The sequence below is a fragment of the Engystomops pustulosus genome, chromosome 6, assembly GCF_040894005.1.
Source record: "Engystomops pustulosus chromosome 6, aEngPut4.maternal, whole genome shotgun sequence".
Lineage (NCBI taxonomy): Eukaryota > Metazoa > Chordata > Amphibia > Anura > Leptodactylidae > Engystomops > Engystomops pustulosus.
This window is the reverse complement of record NC_092416.1, coordinates 81,643,899-81,655,985: the sequence shown is the minus strand read 5'-3', so window position 1 is coordinate 81,655,985 and position 12,087 is coordinate 81,643,899. Positions and strand designations below refer to the sequence as shown.

General features: G+C 44.8%; 1 protein-coding gene across 1 annotated transcript in view; it reads right to left on the bottom strand.

The window, feature by feature from the left end:
- Positions 1-12,087, bottom strand: part of JAM3 (junctional adhesion molecule 3) — a 397,725-nt gene that overhangs the window by 300,157 nt on the left and 85,481 nt on the right. The window lies entirely within an intron of this gene.

Below are 12,087 nucleotides of genomic sequence, written 5' to 3'. Positions count from 1 at the left end.
ATTTAACGTTCCCTTTGCTGCATATTTTGGTGCGGCATGTATGAATTCCTCACATCTTACTGTTTTTAGGAAAGTATATTTTCTTTATTTAAGTGTTCTGTGCCCTTCCATGTTTGCAGGCACGATGCTCACGCTGCTTACCTCTTCCCACTCTGGATCTTGGGCCTCGGGCCGCGCGAAAGCTTTGTCTCATGTCCTGTGCTGATATTGTGATTTCCCGTTGTGACCCCGGTTCCGTTCCTGACTACGCTCCTCCGCTGCCCGGCTTGACTTATTGCTACGTCCCCGACTCTGATCCTGTTCTGCCTGTCCTGATCTCCGACATGTCCCCGACTACGACTCTTAATGAGTTTGTACCACGCCTTGGCTGCCACTGTAGACAAATTCGCTCCTGTGGAACGACCTGGTAGTACCATGCTGCAGCAAGTCCAACCTACGGGCTCTGGAGAAAACCGGGTACCACTTACATTCCGGTCCCAGGTGTTGGCTTACGTCATTGCCCATGGTGGTCCAGTGGGTCCATTAACCCAGAAGCCTGATAGTAAGATCCGACCATGGATCCCGCCGAGGTTCCGCTACCTGTTCTGGCTGATCTTACCACCGTCGTGGTCCAGCAGTCCCGGCAGATTGCCGCACAAGGTGAACAGCTTGGTCCCTGCCATGTTGCAGCAACTGATGGCAATTCAGGAACAGCCTCAAGCTCCTGTGGCTCCTTCCATTACTCTGGTTAGCCTACCTACCGCTTAACCTAGGCTGAGATTATCCATGCCGTCTAAATATGATGGGGACCCCAAGTTGTGCAGGGGGTTCATCACCCAGTGCTTAAGCTTATACCGACACAGTTTGTCACGGAACTGTCTAAGGTGGCATTCATCATCAGCCTCCTCACTGGGAAATCCCTGGCATGGGCTACTCCCCTCTAAGACAGAAAGACCCGGTTACAGCTGACATCACCACCTTCTTTGCTGAGTTCCTGTCTTTCTTTGAGGAACCTGCACAAGCATCTTCAGCTGAGACCACACTGCTGAACAAGGAGACTCATCTGTTGGTGACTATGCCATCCGGTTCCGTACTTTGGCCTCTGAGCTGACCTGGAATAATTCAGCCCTGACTGCGGCCTTTAAAAAGGGACTTTCGGGGCACCTCAAATCTCTGGCCACTCAGATTAATATCCGTTTTATGGAGTGCTCTGAGGAGCAACGTCTCAAGCAAGCGCATGTCCGGATTCGACGTTTGCCTTGTTTGGCTCCTGCCTTCCAAAGACTGCTTCAACCACCTGTCATGACACCTGCAGAGGAACGATGCAAGTGGACAGAGCTTGACTGTCTGTCCAGGAATGATCCAGGCGACTTCAGGAGAACCTCTGTCTATATCTAGCCAGCCCGGAACACTTCCTTCAGTCCTGGCCACTCCGTCCTCAGCGTCCGGGAAAAAAATGTACCTATGGTTCTTTGGAGAACTGTCCCTAGGTGAAACAAAGCTTCTCCACATCTGAACATATCTGTCTTACTCAGCTGCGGGACAGATAATCTTTGTGGATGCTGCCTTCGTCTCTCAGTACCGTCTTCCTGTGGTCTGTATCAAGAAGCCACTGGTCATCTCATCAGTAAATGGGCAGAGACTTTCCTTTTATGTGCTAACCCGATGCACATCTTGAGTTCTTCTGGGCCTTCAGTGGTTGCAGTGCCACACAACGGTGCTCGACTGGCAGACGGGTGAGGTTCTCCGCTGGGGACCGGAATGCCAGTCATGTTGTCTAGAACTGTCTTGTTCCATCCCTGCCGTTTCACTTCCAAAGTCCTCCAAGACCCTATGACTGTCCAATAGAATTGATGCCAGACGCATCTCCTCCACACGGTCGAGTGTACCCCCTATATGTTCCTGAAACCGTGGTCATGTTGGCCTATGTAAAGGAGAACCTACAGAAGGGCTTTATACACCCTGCAGGTGTGGGATTCTTCTTTGTGGCCAAGAAGAACAGTTCTCTCCGTCTGTGCATGGAATACCGCGGTCTCAATAAGGTCACGGTGAAAAACCGGGACCCACTTGGACATGTGGAGGTCATATAAACTCATCCACATACATAAAGGTGATGGATGGAAAACCACCTTCAATACTCAAGATGGGCATAATTCATTGGCCGCGTCCAGTGGGACTACGAGCTATCCAAAGATTCGTGGGCTTTGACAATTACTACCAGCAGTTTACCCCACATTTGTCCTCCCAGGTATCTCCCATTGTGGCGTTGACCAAGAAGAAAGCCAACCCTAAGCTCTGGTCTCCGGCGGCTGAAGAAGCCTTCACAAAGCTGAAGTCTGCCTTTTCATCTGCTCACCCGGCCTGATACTGAGAAAATGTTCTTGCTAGAGGTTGACGCCTCATCTGTTGGTGCTGGAGCCATTCTCACCTAGAAAGGGACCCAGAGGCCGAACTCTCACCTGTGGGTTCTTCTCCAAGACCTTTTTGAGACGTAGAAAGGAACTACTCTATTGGATTATCGGTAGCTTCTGGCTATTAAACTTGCTTTGGAAGACTGGAGTTATCTTCTGGAGGGTGCTTGTCATCCAGTCAGTATCTATACTGATCCCAAAAACCTCCTGTACCTCTAGACTGCCCAGCATCTCAATTAAAGACAGGCTTGTTGGTCTCTCTTCTTCTCCCTTTTCAACTTTCTGATACATTTCTGTCCTGCAGAGAAAAATGTTAAGGCCGATGCTTCCTCTCATGCCTCGGATGTTGTTGGGGAAGATCCTGCTCCCAGGCATATCATTCCTCCTGAACAGCTGGTTCTTGCTGCTCCTTCTGCAACTTCCTCAATGCAAGATGTATGTCCCATCTGCCCTTCGGAAAAGGATACTGAGTTGGGGACATTGCTCTCATGTGGCTGGGGATCTACCGGTGGCCAGATCTGGACAAGGATGTACAGGACTTTGTGGGCTCCTGCACTTCCCGTGCTCGAAACAAGCCATCTTGTCTTAAATCTGCTGGTCTTCTTCTGCCGTTACTGATACCCAGCTGCCCATGGACTCACGTGGCATTGAACTTTATCACCAATCTTCCATCTTCCTTGGTTAATACTGTCATATGGGTGGTAACCAACTGGTTCTCCAACTGGTTCTCCACGCCTTGCCAGCCTGTTCTTCCTGCACATCTTCTAGCTTCATGGACTTCCCTTGCACATTGTCTCATACCGTTGGGTTCCAGTTTCTGGTGATCTCTGTGCGGCTAACTACAAGTGAAGCTGGATTTCTCATCTGCTTACCATCCTCAGCCCAATGGACAAGTTGAAAGGGTTAATCAGACCCTAGGCTGCTATCTCTGCCATTTTGTTTCCGCCCGACAGGACGACTTGGCAGCCCTGCTACCATGGGCAGAATTCTCCTACAACTCTCTGGACTCTGAATCTGCCGAATCTGCTACATTTTTTAATTGTGTATGGACAACATCCTCGTCCACCTCTCCCTCTTTCTCTGATATTCGAATTGGTCCGAGAACTCAGATCCATCTGGGAGAAAACATGTTAGTCTTTACTCCAGGCATCCGCCCGCACCAAAAACCAGGCTTTCAAGAAGCGCAGGTCTCCTCCAGTCTTCTCTCTAGGGAACAAAGTATGGCTGTCTTCTAGGACAGTTATAAACTTGGTCCTCAATTCCTGAGTCCATTTGAAGTACTGAAGCGAATCAATCCTGTGGCGTATAAGCTTCACCTTCCTCCCACCATGCGCATCCGAACTCCTTCCATGTCTTCCTCCTGAAGTCAGTCATCTTAAACCTCCTCCCGCTCCTGAGGCTGACACAACTGATGTCTATGAGGTAAAGGAGGTCCTAGATATGAAGTTGGTCAGAGGAAAGCGTTCGTTTTTTTCTTGTTGACTGGAAGGGGTTTGGTCCGGAGGAGAGGTCCTGGGAGCCTGAGGACAATATTTTGGACGAGGATCTCCTGCAGAGATTTATCCAGCCTAAGAAGAGTGGGATGCCGAAGGCGGTACTGTCTCGGGTCATGGGCTCACCCGTACCCCTCCATGTTCACAGGCGTGACGCTCGCGCTGTTTACCTCTCCCCACTCCTGATCCTGGGCCTCTGGCCGTGTGCACTTCCCCATCTCCTAGGGCATGCGTGTACCGGCTTCAGAAAATTTAAAGGGCCTGCACACCATTAATTGGCGCTGGCCATCTCCCAGGATCCTATGTAAACCTGCCTTTCCCTGCACTCCCTGACGGATATTCTTGCCTTGTGCCTTAGAGAAAGCTTTGCCTCATCCCCTGTGCTGATATTGTGATTTCCCGTTGTGACCCCGGATTCCATTCCTGACTACGCTCCTCCGCTGACCTATTGCTATGTCCCAAACTCTGATACCATGCTGCCTGTCCTGACTTCCTGACTATCCCTGACTACAGCTCTGCTTAACGTCTTTGTACCTCGCCTTGGCTGCTACCGTGGACAAAGTCGCACCTGTGGAAAAACCTGGTGGTACCACGCCGCAGCAAGTCCAACCCGCTTTGTGGCGGGCTCTGGTGAAAACGGGGCACCACTGGTTTCCACTGGGTCCACTAACCCAGAAGCCTGACACACATTTGTGGATATCAACCAAATATGGCATTATTTTTGTTTTTTTTTTAGAGTAAATTGTTGTTGATGTTGTGTATTGTGGTATATATAAATCTGCTGAGTTTACGTTATTATTTTTTAAATATGTAAATCTCAGCTTTGATGTTAGTTGTATGTAAAAATTTATGTTTTCATGGCATTTTCAATGCACTTTGTTTTTGTCACAAAGCTATATGTCTGTACAGGATCCCAACTTTTAATCAAGGCAAATTAAAACGCCTGGTTGTCTGCTTTCAAAAAGTGTATAAGTTTTAGGGGAGCCTTTACTTTTTAATCTGTTTTTTTGCTATATTTTGCAGGTTGTCCTAAAATTTCTATTTGAAAAGCAGATATTTAGTTATTTCAGTTTTAGTGATGATGATTTATTCATGTCAATATATCACTGAGGAATCTGTGAATTCTACACATGTTCATCTATTACATTTAGGAGATGTGAAGGTTAATAATTTCTGTTTGGAGCACATTTTTTGCCATCAAAGTCAAATGTTATGTATTTTTTATAAAATATTAGAGTTTGAATCAAGATTGCATGAAGGCGCCTATGTCTACAAACTCTTTAATACAATTTTGAAAATGGGCAAGTGTCTGCTTTTCCAAAAATATATGGTTTGTTGGGGTTTACCATATTACTTTTTCTTGTCATTTCAGTTTTATTTGTAAATGTCAAAACTGTAAAAATCGCAATAACGTGACAAAATTTCCAGAAATGCCTGGCAGTGATAGGGTTAATACCCCTGGGTTGATTGTCCGAGTAACGTTACTTATCATCTATCTCCTGTCTATATATCTATCATCTATCTGTCTAGTTATCTATCTCTTATATTCTGTCTATCTAACCATTTACAGGCGGTCCCCTACTTAAGAACACCCAACTTACAGACCACCCCTAGTTACAAACGGACCTCTGGTAATTGGTAATTTCCTGTACTTTAGCCATAGGCTACAATAAACAGCTATAATAGTTATCAAAGGTGTCTGCAATTGAGCTTTTTTGTTAGTCTTGGTTCTGATGACAACCCAACATTTTGTAAATCCAATTGTCAAAGAGACCAAAAAAAATGTGGCTGGGGTTACAATTATAATATATATATGGTTCCGACATACATACAAATTCGACTTAAGAACAAGCCTAAAGAACCTATCTTGTACGTAACCCAGGGACTGCCTGTATATATCTTGCTTTTTCTGTATCTTTTTATATCTATGTATCTATTTATATATTGTATATACTAGTGTATAAGCTGAGTTTTTAAGCACAAAGAAGGCTTATACACAAGTCCCTTTTCTCTCTGCTGTAACAGCCGGAAGGGGCGCGGCCATGAGCTCTACCGGCCGGCACACACTATGATGCGGAGGTGTCACCTCGGATTACATCATAGTGTGCGCCGGCCAACAGAGCGCATGGCCGTGTCTCTGCCAGCTGTTACATCAGAGAGTAGAAAGAAGAGGAGCTGCAGGGACGGGAGCACCGGAGAGCTGTGCCTAGCATCTGGGTCTACCTGTAGGTCAGTATGTAAGTTTATTTTTTTATGTGCTGGGCAAACTGGGGGCTGGCTGGCTATATACTACATTGGGCTGGCTTTATACTAAGAGGGCTGGCTAGATACTAAAGGGGGCTGGCTATACACTAAAGGGGGCTTGCTGTATACTACTGGGGGCTGGCAGGCTATAAACTACTGGGGCAGGCAGGCTAAATACCACTGGGGGCTGGCAGGCTATATACTACAGGGGGCTGGCAGGCTACATACTGGGGGGCATGTGACCAATGCATTTCCCAACCTCAGCTTATACTCGAGTCAGTAGGTCCTCAGCTAATATTCGGGTCGGTTTATGATTGAGTATATATAGTATATACCCCCTATCTATTATCTATCTAAAGTGATGTATTTGGAATACATACACTTGTTTTTCATTCACTATATGGAGTGCTGATGAATTCTTTGTATCTATCTATTTACCTATGTATCTATCAATCAATCAATCAATCATCTACCTCTTCTACTGTATCTATATCTTAATTATATCTATCACATACCATCTACTGTATACATATAATCTACTTTATAGTTCTGCATCTAGAAATCTATACTATAGAAACTACACAGGTAGTTTATCCAATACTCTCATCTGACATGTTTGTTAGGATAACCCTGTATAATTGTACAAAAGGCTTTTTGCATACCTTGTGCATGTAATCATCTGTCTTTGGCACAGTTATTCACATTAATACGTACTTATGCTGACATTTTATATTTACAAAGTGCTGCTCAGTGCTGTACTGTTTCCATGCATTAAATTTTTTTTGTATCATGACTTTTTTGCATTAATAAAGATAATAAATAGTTTACTATACATTTTCTGGTGACAAGCTTCTATCTTTTGTCTTTTTTTTTGTTTGGCGATTTGAAAGGAAGCAGAGTTGCTGCATATATATATTCTTTACTGTAAGAGCAGTGAGACTGTGGAACTCTCCTGCAAGATGTCATGAAGGCTGATACTTTGTTCATGTTCAAGGACTAGATGAATTTCTTGAGAAAAAAAATTCACATGTTATGGCAAAAAAACTTTTTGTTACTCTTAAAGGTTGAATGTGGTGGAATCTGTAGTGGTCTGAATCTTTTCCCACCTTATCTACTTTGATACCAGAATCTATAGTAGTGTTTTAATTGAAGTCATCTCTATGAAGTTTCTACTATTATAAGATCTTGCATCCTCTCTGAATCACTAACTTTGTAATAGCTATAGATTGCTATAGATAAAGGTTTTGAATTTTCCTTGCTGCTTCATTCTTTTAAGTGATAACTCTTCCAGTTTCCTGAAAGTTTCTGACCTATTCATAGAATTGCTTCCTTGGGCCTCAATGTCAGGAGCAGGGGTTCCCAATGTAAAAAGGTGGGGCCACAATATTAGGAAGGAAGTAGCAGTAAAGCAAGATAGGGCATTATTAGTTAAGCAATAAATAAAAGGGGCCCATGGAGGATCTGGCCACAGGAAGGGTACTATGTCGGGAGCCATTAAAGGGAATCTCCTTCATGGATACAGTGCTTCTAAACCAAGCACACTTAAATGCTGGCATAAGCCTCTTGAAACAGGATCTGTACTTCATTTTGCTTCTAATAGCTTAGTTTGAGAAAACCATATTTTAAAATTATGCAAATGAGCCTCCTGGGCTCCTGGCTATGTCAAAGAAGCCCCATCTGGCTCCATTGTATGCTAATAACTCACACCTTAATTTAGTATTTCTGCCCATCTGCTCCCTGCTTATCCAGACAAAGAATAAAGGTGTTATTAATTAGCAGATTAGAGATGTGCAGAAGGGGCTTGTGACACAGCCAGAGGCCCCTGAGGCTCATTTGCATAATTTTAAAACACAGTCTTTTCAAAAACTAAGATATCAAAAGCAAAAAGAAGAACAGATCCTGTTTTAGGAGGTACATACCAGCGTGTAAGTATGTTTGGTTTGAAAGCACTGCCTCCATGTGGTAGATTTCCTTTAAAGGGAGCCATTTCCACTAAAGACGGGTTCCAAAAGCCCATTACACCTGCATTCCAAAGATGCCTTTGTCCCTTCTCTGAGCATTTTCATTATTACTGTGCATTTTAATTTACCTGGCTCCCTGCCAGAATCCTGTGCTGTGTTCCGGTGGTGGCTTTGGTTTGGATGGATTTTAAATCTTAACACTTGTCTCGTGCTGCGACATTTCTCCTCCCTTATCCACACTGCTCAGTTCTCAGCCCCATCCTTCCTACTTGCTCACAAATCCTCCCTTAGCATAACTTAGAAACCAAGGGATAAAAGGAATAGGGAATTCATGGGGTGCGACAACAGCAAAACAGTCGCGTGTAAGCTGGCACAAAATTTGACCGCGTGCACCAAAATCCAGGGGCAAAACGGCGCAAAACGGAAATCGCCGTCAAAAATGCATTCAATGGACCCTTAGTAAATGAGCCCCATTATTTTGTAATTCGTCTCTTGCAACTCACAAGAATATTTCTGTTGTGTGTCTCCCATACCTTGGAAACTGAGTTCAGTGTTCTGTGAGCTCTCCCTCAGAAACATGAAAAACAGAAATAAGAGGATTTGTGCAATCCACACACCAGCCTTCAAAAATGATCTCTGGAGAGTTCAACCAGGGATGGCAAGGGTTTGCAGAAACTATTGGTCCTACACAGGAGTTTGAGATTATTTCAGGGTTTCCATGTCAGTTTTCTGGCATAGACGCCCTGATATGTAACCCCTCTGTTCAAAAACGTATCCCAGATAGATAAAACAGATTTTGCTAGGGAAAAAAGGCACATCTACCCAGGACTGCCCAAGGATTGTTTGAAAACCGAATAATTTTTTGCAACTTGTCCATTTTTAGGACAACTCAGCAAGGAAAACTGTAACTTATCTATGTTGACAGATCCCTTTCAATGTCAGCAATTAGGGGGAAGGTCTTACTAAGGTCAGATACCATGAGATCATGGAGATTGACATGTAGCAACTCAGATTTTGACACATTCACTATAAAGTTGGAAGCTAATTCATAATTTTCCAACTCCTCCATAATAGCTGGTAGACTAGTTTCTAGTTCAATAACATATATCAAATACCCATTTTGTGTTGTGAGCTTTCAATGTTAAACTCCTGAATTGTGAGCCCTAATAGTGATAGCAACTTCCGTGACAAGCAGATTCCATGACTAGGTTATTAAGCAATGTGCATCGGGGACACCACTGCTTAGTCCAGTTTCTAACTGGGAAGGGGCTGGAAATTATTCAGGGTCACAGTATAATGCACATTTACTTGCCTGGCCCCTGCGTGATCCCCGAGTTGCGGTGTCCACCGGAATGCCCATCTGCCGCGATTCATGAAGATCGTGTGCCCAATTTCCTGCACGTGTCGCTTCCCCGGTACGTTGGATCGTCCGTCAGCCCTCCCGCCCCCGATTTGTGTTGCGTGAAAGCCGGCGCAATTGTGACACAAACGTCAGTAAACCCAATGAAAATGCGACCGTGAGACCTTAGTAAATGAGCCCCAACGTCTTGATACTGATGACAATGTTAGGACCCAAACCAGTCTTGTGCAGAATAACCTACAGAAAATTCCACCCTATCTAAGATCTTCTGGGCATCCACCACTACAAGGAACAGGGGGACCTTTGAAGCTATTTCCCAATGGGCAACTGATAAGTTCTTGATAGTATTTTCCTGTACCTTATGACCCATGATAAACCCAACTTGCTTGTCATGTATTGAGCCTGGGATAAGAGGATGCATGTGTAATGCCGGCTTAAAGTTATATATATATATATATATATATATATATGAGGAGGGTGGGCCTAAAGTTACCACAGTGTTGACATGCTTCCTTGGCTTAAGTAGAACAATTATGTCGGCTAACAAATATTAAATATGCTGTCCCTTGACTCTAGCATTGAAGGCTGCAAGCATGGACCTTGCAGGGGATACTTGAATAATTGGAACAACCAAGATGTAAACCGGTTAGGTTGACTTTTACCCACCTTCACTTTTGTAATAGGATAGGATAGCTCCTGGTCTATACACCCACCACCTTCTCAGACAGTTCGTTAGAAACTGCCAGGGGTGCATAGCAAGGCAAATACACCTGTATTTCTGAACTCTCTCTCTCTCTGGAGAATAGAATTCAGACACAATGGGGCTCATTTACTTACCTGGTCCAGTCGCAATCCCGCGGCGCGTTGTCCGACGAGGATTTGGGTCTGCCGGCATTCACTAAGATTGTGCACCCAATATCCAGCTGCGCCGAGGTTCACTGGAGTTCACCTTCTTCTTGCCGGTCCATGTAAGTCCTGATCTTGCGACAGCATTTTTTTAAAAAAAATTCTGCGGTTTTTCCACGATCCCCAATTTCTGTTGCGAGAAAGCCGGCGCTGATGCGCCACAATCCGATCGCGTTCGCCAAAATCCTGGGGCAATACGGCGCACATCGGAAATATTCGGCAAACCCGACGAAAGTGGGGCGTGCGGACCCTCAGTAAATGAGCCCCAATAACTTCTGAAGTATTAACCACCGCATTATTATACAAATTCAGAGCAAATATTGATGATAGACAGGGCAAGAGATAGCAAATTGGCAATCTTGATACTATATTCTAATTAACCTTTGCACAGTCGGTCTCTAGCACACTGAATCCTGGTCAAGAATTTGTAAAATCTCTTAAAATATTGTAGCAGCAAGGTCAACTTTTACAGTATCGGTTTGGCCCCTCTTGTTTCATATGAGTGTGAAGTAATGAGACAATTTCTGAGAGGGCTGGCCTTAAACAGCTTGCTCACAAGGTATTCCATTAAATCAGAGTCCTCCTGATGGTGGTACAAACACAATACATTTTGTCACCCTTCAGGGATCCACAATCTGTCACATGCCAGATGTGGCCTCCCTCATTGGAAGAGGAGGTGTTTGACCAGACTCATTGGGGCTCATTTACTAAGTGTCTGAACACCGCACTTTCGTTGGGTTTCCCGAATATTTCCGTTTTGCGCCGAATTGCCCCAGGATTTTGGCGCACGAGATCAGATTTTGGCGCATCAGCGCCGGCTTGCACGTGACAGAAATGGGGGGTGTGGCCGTCGGACAACCCAACGGTTTCGGACAAATCGCAGAATTTAAAAAGGAAATGTGTCGCAAGAACAAGCACTCATATGCACCAGGACCTCCATGCAGGAACTCAGACGCACGATGTTAGTGAATCGTGCCGGACCCGAATCCTAGTTGGACTACGCACCGTGACGAGACCGGGTAAGTAAATCTGCCCTATTATGTCCCTGAGAATAGACCACTAACAATGTATCAGTTTACAAAGTGTGCTGGAGTACTATTATTAGTACTGTATTTAATAAATGTGCCTGTCTTTGAGGCAGAGATTAAAATCTACATCTGATATCAGCAAGTAAAGATTTTACCTATAATTAGAGATGAGCGAGCACTAAAATGCTCGGGTACTCGTTATTTGAGACGAACTTTTCCCGATGCTCGAGTGCTCGTCTCGAATAACGAGCCCCATTGAAGTCAATGGGAGACTCGAGCATTTTTCAAGGGGACCAAGGCTCTGCACGGGGAAGCTTGGCCAAACACCTGGGAACCTCAGAAAAGGATGGAAACACCACGGAAATGGACAGGAAACAGCAGGGGCAGCATGCATGGATGCCTCTGAGGCTGCTTAATCACACCATTATGCCGAAATTATGGGCAACAGCATGGCCATGACAGAGTGACCGAATGAGGCTAGATAGCATCTAAAACATCCAATAATTGACCCTGACACTATAAGGGACGGCATGCAGAGGCAGCGGCAGCAGTGGCAAGCTAGAGAGTGTCATGACGACATACCCTAAATGGACTCAGGTTTCACCAAAGGAGGTGAAATGATTTCCTATGTGAACAAAAGGTTGACGGTATATTTAGTCGATAACACAGCATGGTGGCGACATAGTGACCAAGTTCCATAACGTA